Source organism: Biomphalaria glabrata, chromosome 10 (assembly GCF_947242115.1).
Source record: "Biomphalaria glabrata chromosome 10, xgBioGlab47.1, whole genome shotgun sequence".
NCBI lineage: Eukaryota > Metazoa > Mollusca > Gastropoda > Planorbidae > Biomphalaria > Biomphalaria glabrata.
The window spans coordinates 1,282,734-1,291,183 of record NC_074720.1 but is presented as its reverse complement, the minus strand read 5'-3'; the positions used below and the strand labels follow the sequence as shown (position 1 = coordinate 1,291,183).

At 33.3% G+C, this 8,450-nt stretch overlaps 1 long non-coding RNA gene across 5 annotated transcripts in view; it reads right to left on the bottom strand.

Moving 5' to 3' along the window:
• Positions 1-1,584: 1,584 nt before the first annotated feature.
• LOC129928646 (uncharacterized) overlaps positions 1,585-8,450 on the bottom strand; it is a 66,272-nt gene continuing 59,406 nt past the window's right edge. For all 5 annotated transcript variants that reach the window (XR_008780109.1, XR_008780110.1, XR_008780108.1 and 2 more), the window contains exons 6-8: positions 4,756-6,006; positions 3,615-3,755; positions 1,585-3,486 (exon numbers count right to left, since the gene is read on the bottom strand). This is a non-coding gene — a long non-coding RNA (uncharacterized LOC129928646). The remainder of the gene's footprint in view (positions 3,487-3,614; positions 3,756-4,755; positions 6,007-8,450) is intronic.

Below are 8,450 nucleotides of genomic sequence, written 5' to 3'. Positions count from 1 at the left end.
TGTGGCTCTGATAAGTTTGATCACTGAGATGATTAGGTCAATAATATGTCTGATATTCACTGTTTTTCTCAGTTAAAGCATGGGCTCCATCAGTTGTTACACTTGACATCTTGTTCCAAGCCAACCCAACACTTTCAACACAGTTCTACATAAATACTGGTCTGAGTGTGTGTCTTGTTTCAAAATATTACCAATAAGCATAATCTTCATTTGCTTAAAACTTTAGAGAATGTTTATTTAGCTTCTTCATCATAATTGATTGATTTGATTTTAGGCACATCGGCACAATTTAGGCCATTTAAGTATCATAATTGATAAGATATTTAAAATTATTTATTTTTAATATATTTGCATTTTTATATGTTTAATCTGTGGGCTCACCTGAATTCTGTAGGTTTCCGCGGGCCGCAAAAAACACTTTGGCAGGCCGCATGTGGCCCGTGGTTTGTAATTTGCCCACCCCTGATCTAAATGAATTAAGTTATTTCTACTACTAAAAGTAATATCAGGACTACCAATGTACAACTAAATATTTATTTGTGCAGCACTTTCAGTTTTATTGTGATATCGTATACATTGATTTAATTGACTCATTTTGATGTATATGTATACCTTGCAATCAAAGTGGCATTCATTTTTTTTTTTAAATTGTAACTGGTCTGTGCTAAATTACTGAATTCATATTAAGAGATAACTATTAATGTATTTGAAAGTTAATGGTAAAGGGAAAATAGGTCATTGTGCTGGTCTCAATACACCTTGAAATGTACAGTAATTACTTCAATGAACAAGAAGAAATTAATTAGCAATGAAATTACCAAAAAAGATATGACAGGAAATGCTATTAACATCTAGTCAGTGATTACCCTCCACAAACTCATAGTCAACTAATCTAATTGACTTCAATATTCAATCATTATCAAAAAGAAACCATTCCAAAGACAAAGTGAATGATAGACAAAAAATGGGAGAAGCTTTTTGATGTAGGGCAAAATGTGAAAATATTCAAGTTCAAATAAATTTCCCTTTTCAGACTTTGCCATCTGTAAGACAGATGATACAAAAATCATCTGTTTCTGTGTCTTATGGTCAATGAGGGTATCAGGTGGCCACCACAATGACCAACCGCCTTTACTTTTCTCCATTAAATGTCAGGAACCCATTTGAGCTGGGTGGACAGAAAGGTGCCTAATTGTTTTTCTTTATATTAGGACTATTATAAAAAAAATGGTCTTCAAACCCTAGACCTATGTTTGGCAGCCAAGCACTTTACCGCTTAGCCACCACACCTCCAAGTGAATTCTATAGAAACTTTTAACTGTTTGCTCATCTTTCATTCTACAACTAAAGCAAGGTAATTATGTATTGTTAGGGACAATGCTGTCTGGAATGAGAGAATATGTTAGCCTGGCGGGGTCTAAGGTCATGTCTAGCCTAGGATAACAAGAAGTTACAGTTTTGTAACACTACTGGGTGGGTTGTATCTGTGCACCTCTGTGACCAAGGGGTTTGAGTCATCTAAGCAACCAGACAACTAAACTAAACTAAACTAGCGAACTAAAAGAAATCTAGAAACATAAAGAAGAAATTCAAATGAGACTTTAATTTCAATGACTAAGGCAGCAGTTACAATCTAGTACATAAACATTAGAAGTGGCCATCATGACAGCACTGGGCAGGGCTTGGCCATATTTTTAAAACAAACTTTAGAAAAAAAAAACTGCTAGTTATTTTGACAGTTGTTCAAATATAAAACAGATTTACACATAGTAAAATTTTAAAAAATAAAAGAAAAATTCTGAAACTTACAGGCAGTCCCAGGTACAGAATAATTAAAACTGACACAGAGACCACTGGTCAACAGTACAGGAAACAGCATAGGCTCTATTTTAAGTACTCCACCCTAACCCATATAATAGGCAGAAATACAAGTATACAGCTTAGCACTAGCCTACAGAAGTAAAATTTAAAATACATAAAAGTAGCTTTGGGAGCGCCAGTTCACAATTATAAAAATTTACCTGTTAATAAAGTCTAGGTCTAATGTTTGTTTTGTTGGTTTTACATGTGTTCCATCAGAAAGAGAGATAACATCTTAGCCGTAACCTCCAACAGGACACTGAGTGTTAACACCAGAGACTATGGAGATGACAAAGTGGATACCCCATGATCACCAATAGATAATACAAAGTGAATTAGTATTTGAAAATTTTAAACACACTAAGGGGATAAACTCATTGCTTTAGTGAAGACTGACAATACCAAGTAGTAAATATTATTATACTCTTTATTTATAGCAAAATATGTAGGTCCTAGCTGGGGAATACTGCATACTTCTCACTAATCTTCGGACTTGAAGATAAGCCTTATTATTATTATTTATGAAAAATTTCTCCTCTAAGAAATCAGACAAAAACTCAAAACTGTATTCATGGTAACAGCAAAACATTTATATTATAACAGCATAGAATATGTTAACAGTTTTATTTTAAATATAATAATATAACAATATTGTAATAGAGCTAAATAATGTCAAGTCGCTATTTATACTGTAAAAAAGCATAGAACAAATTGTGCAGGGATGTGACACAAAAAATTATATGATAGCACACTAAAGCAGGGGAGATAACAAATTGAATTAAAAGCATAATCTAGCAAGGCTTTGGCATTGTGACTGTACAGAGTATTGAATGTTAACTGAAGACACGTATAGTTGTTACAACATTTTCCGTTGGAAGTGACGTTCTGCTTTAGAATTCATGAATAATTAAAGATATACAAGTTTGCTTAATACTGGTACAATAATAATAACGATAATATACCAAAGCACCTTCCTCCTTCAAAATACAAAAACATGTAACTGAAACAACAAGAAGATTGAGGGAAAAAAAAGGAATATTTAAAAAAAAAATGAACAAATGACTGGACTGATTGTCAAGATATACCTAAATATAGAACAAGATTTATACAAGTCAATTATGGTGATTCCACCTAAATAGTTCTCACAAAGTACATCACTTGAGTACTTGTACCTGTTCATTGTTCTATCCATTGTATCTGTTAGGTTTTCTGACCTTGCGACCACTTCCGGTAATGTAACCATGTTGTGAGGTTGGGTTACAGGGTTCAGGATGTATAACTGTGGGTGTAGAAGTATTTGTCGCCACTCTAGTAGGTGAGCATGGTTACTCAACCTGAGGTTAGGAGCATTCTTCATTGTTTCCTACTGAGTCCCATATTGCAGCTTGGTCACTAAAATTGTCTTGAGAAGGTCTGGTTTTGAAGTAGCATTAGGGAAATGTTAATTTCTTTCAGACGCAGTAGGAATGTAAAAACATCAATGCCAATTAGCAATCAAAAGATAATGACAGGTTCCCTTAGAGCACAAGGAAGTCTCTAAATGATGGTAGAAAAGGAAAATCTCTAATAGATCCGGTGTGTCTGTGTCTTTGCCTCTAGGAATTGTTTTACTTCTCAAGATGTTCACTGTCAATACAAGAGAACAAAATTTGATAAAAACATTTTTATAGTCAGTGAAACACAAAACTTGGCAAAGCTTTACTCAGGGGTTTAGTATAAAGAAAATATAAAGAGATATACACAGCATTGCTTACCATTGTATTCCATACATCTCTTGACCCATTTTTTGGTTTACATTTCATCTTCATGTTGGTCTACATCTTCATCATGTTGGTCTACCTCTTCATGTTGGTCTACATCTTCATCATGTTGGTCTACCTTTTCATCATGTTGGTCTAAATAAGAATAAAAAAATTAATAAGAAAAACTTTTGCCTTGAAAAGGAAAAAAAAATTCTTTTGTTGCTTTTCTTTTCATGTTAAACAAAACTATTATGATGATGCAGGTTTCACTTTATGTTTTAACTTAGTATTTTATGAATAAACTTTTAAGAAAAAAAAAAATACACCCAAGACATCTAATACAGCAGCAAAGAATAACAAACAAATAAAGTTTTAAAAATTTTAAGGTTAATTAAGTCATTTAAGTCTAAGGAACTTATTGGAGATTTTCAATTATGCCAGAAAACAATAAATAACTAGCTATGTAGTGTATCTGGTGTACAGAATACAGAAAGCTTTAATATTTAGAGTGAAAATTATGCTATTAAGTTTGTGCATTTCTAGCAAAATGAAATCACAACTAAGTTCTTTTGCTTGCAGTACAAACTCATTGGTTTTGTTGAGTTGGCAACAGCAGTCTTTCCTTCAAAATCTCCAGGTTTATTCTTTTTTTTTATATATATTTTTATTTCACTTTATATTGTTTCAGCAAATCTCTTTATTGTTTGCTTTTCTTTTTCTATCCTTATCTATTGTATTTCTTTTAGAATGTACTTAAAAATCAAAAAGTAAGCTAAGAGCAGATTACTAAGTTTAAAATTCCCACCAGATAAGATCCAAACAAATGAAAATTTAGTTTGATTATGATTACCCGGAGGATTACCACTATAGCAACGACAATATAGATACAAACAGGAACAACATTCACACACAAAACATACAAAGACACAGTCATACACAACCACTGGTTAATAAACTAGACCTCTTTGTGATGTGACTAATGACCATGAAACACACTGACAGAAAGTGGAGTAAAAGAGTTATAAAATCTTTCTGTTCTAGCCTTAATGAAGAGGAAGCGACCACTTTATCCAGATCTGATGTAACTGGTTTAGTGGCTGCAGATTGTCCTCAAGAATGCATAAATGAGATCAGATGTTTCAACATTACTTACATGTACATTGCACTTGATATTCTTGTCGAATGTTTGACATGTTTTGAATGTTTCTTGAGAACTGAAGAGAATCTACTTCCTTGACCAAATGTTCAGCAGAATAAATGTCATCAGGCAAGATATGAGCATCAAGATGACCATACACAGTCCAGTGCACATATCACATGACCAGGCAGCCATCCTTTCTTATGAGAAGACAAAGTCTTAGTGTAGTGACCTCTCTTGCTTGAATTTTTTCTTGTAACTTGGTGCACAAAATAATTGAGAACTGAAATGACCTCAACAAAAAATTATGAAAATCTAGGAGAGAAAAAAATTCTAAGTAGAGGAAAAGTGACAATTATAATACACATTTTGTTAATGTTTTATTTCTTTGATTTTATGCACATCTGCACAATTTAGGCCATGTCGTGCCTGCAGTCCCTTAAGGACTACTCTCTCTCTCTACATAACAGGGGCTAAATTCTATACAGTTAAATCATTAAAATCAAGGTCTATTCACAGTTAAAATAGTAAGGGTAGTAAAAATTTTATAATTTGGTAAAAATCTAATGTAAATAGTACATGAATAAGATGATAATTCCCCTCTCCCTTTTCGAGTTAGTTGTTAGTAACACCAGGTTAGTAGCAACAAAATCATGTAGAAATAGACATGGCTTTATTTAATTTAGTCTGACTGTTGTTGACTTGTAGCACCAAACTGCTGGTATGCAACTAAACTGTTGAAGGCATAATATATCTTAGCTAATAAGAACTTGAACAACTTCCTTGTGAACAAAACTAAATATAACATTTATAATACTTGTGATCACATGAAATAAATGTAGTAGAGACTTAAGTAATAAAATTTCTTACAATCTAACTCACTACAATAACACAACCTTTCAGTCTTACATTCTGGAGTCGTCTCCCCTAACTAAGACCCAGTGACGACAATGCCACTTTTGCATCATTCACATCCAATCGCTTACCTCTTACCACAGTCACCATAAAAACACACACACTCCATAACATTTCTGCTTGTCCAACATTCTTTCACTGAATCAAGCCCCAAGCATCCTACTTGTCCATATGTTAGACTTTGCAATGACCATGTTTTTAATCATACTAGTTACATTTAGCAGACACTCTGGCACATATTGGAAATAATAGTGCAAATATTATGACTAATCAAGCTTTAAAAAACTCTAAATTAGATTCTTATTTCTGTACCTTGATATCTGTCAACAAAAACAACTGATACATTTGAACCTAAGGAAGAACAAAAAGAATCTGAAATATAAAGTTGTGTAACAAAAACTTGAAAGAGTTCAAGGTAACAAAACTTAATATATAGATATAAATTGCAGATATAGGCGAGCCTAAAAAATTGGAATTTTATTTTGTAGCTTGATATCTGTTAACAAAAAATTAAACTTCAGTAAAAAGAAGTGTGATTAAACATTTCAAATATATAAATTCATATGTTGCTAATGAAACTGAAAAAAAAAAGTGGTTCTGGGAGTAATAAGCAGGACTACACATTTGTAAAAACACTGCAGATTATATATAATATATAATAACCATAATCATATTTATTTATTTATAATGGTAATCAAAACTAACATAATATAATATATATATAGAGAGAGAGAGTTGAATGAATACTTGATGTGCCCCAACAGTTAATAGGACACTTGAGGTGCCACATAAGTTAAAAGGACAAGCAGTTGTTAGGACACTTGTGGTGCCCCAACAACTGATAGGACAAACATGAGGTGAACAACAGTTGGTATGATGGATGAGGTGCCCAACAATTGATAGGACACTTAGAGTGCCCCAACAATAAGACCATTGAGTTGTTAGGATGAATGAGATGCCCCATGATAGGATACTTTAGGTACCCCAACAGTTAATAGGAGACTTGTGGTTATCTAACAGTTGGTAGGAAAAATGAGGTGCCTTACCAACTGATAGGATACTTGAAGTGCCCTACCAAACAATAGGACAAGAGGTGCCCTACAAATTGATAGGACACTAGAGGTGCTCTACCAATTGATAGGATACTTAAGGTGCCCTACCAATTGATAGGATATTGAGGTGCCCCATCAGTTATAAGGACATTTGAGGTGCCTAAAAAGTGTTGAAACACTTGTGGTGCCCCAACAGCTGATTGGACAAACTTGAGGTGGACAACAGTTGGTATGATCGATGAGGTGCCTAACAATTGATAGGACACTTGGAGTGCCCAAACAATTGATAGAACACTTGGAGTGCCCAAAAATAAGATTATTGAAGTGCCCAACAGTTGTTAGGATAAATGAGATGCCCCAACAAATGATAGGACATTTGAAGTGCTTCAACAATAGATACGATACCTAAGGTGCCACAACAGTTAAAAGGATATTTGAGGTGCCCAAACAGTTGTTAGGACACTTGTGGTGCCCCAATAGCTGACAGGACACACTGGAGGTGCCCAGCAGTTGGTATGAGGGATGAAGTATTCCAACAATTGATGACCATATAGGTGCCCAACAGTTGGAAGGTATTGATATTTTTTGTTTTTGGCACATCAGCACAATTAAGGCTATGTCATGCCCATAATCTCTCAAGGGTTATTCCCCCTTCATAGCTCAAGAGCTAAGTTTTATACAGTTGGGTCATTAAAAACAAGATTCATTCACAGCTCAGATGGTGAAAATAGTAAACATTTACATAAATTAATAAAAATCTATTTTTAATATTATATATTCACAATTGCTTTGCCCTATCACAAATCAAACACTCGTAGACAGTTGAAGGATGAAAAAGGTGCCCCAAAAATCGACTAGACACTTCAGGTGCACCAACAATTAATTAGTAAATAGTATATTGAAGTTGGACAGTGTAAATTTTGACAAAGGCAGACAATATTTTTATGCCAATGTATATTATATATCTCATCAAGTAATAGTAATTTTGTGCAGTACAAGTATATATATTGCATTGAAGTTAAACTGTAATTGTAAATTTTGACACAGGCAGACAGTAAATTTGTGTATATTATATATCTCATTAGTAAATAGTATGTAAACACTTGTAGACAGTTGAAGGATGAAAAAGGTGCCCCAAAAATCGACCAGACACTTCAGGTGCACCAACAATTAATTAGTAAATAGTATATTGAAGTTGGACAGTGTAAATTTTGACACAGGCAGACAATATTTTTATGCCAATGTATATTATATATCTCATCAAGTAATAGTCAGTAATTTTGTGCAGTACAAGTATATATATTGCATTGAAGTTGAACTGTAATTGTAAATTTTGACACAGGCAGACAGTAAATTTGTGTATATTATATATCTCATTAGTAAATAGTATGTAAACACTTGTAGACAGTTGAAGGATGAAAAAGGTGCCCCAAAAATCGACCAGACACTTCAGGTGCACCAACAATTAATTAGTAAATAGTATATTGAAGTTGGACAGTGTAAATTTTGACACAGGCAGACAATATTTTTATGCCAATGTATATTATATATCTCATCAAGTAATAGTCAGTAATTTTGTGCAGTACAAGTATATATATTGCATTGAAGTTGAACAGTAATTGTAAATTTTGACACCATAGACAGTAAATTTGTGTATATTATATATCTCATTTGTAAATAGTATGTAAACACTCGTAGACAGTTGAAGGATGAAAAAGGTGCCCCAAAAATCGACCAGACACT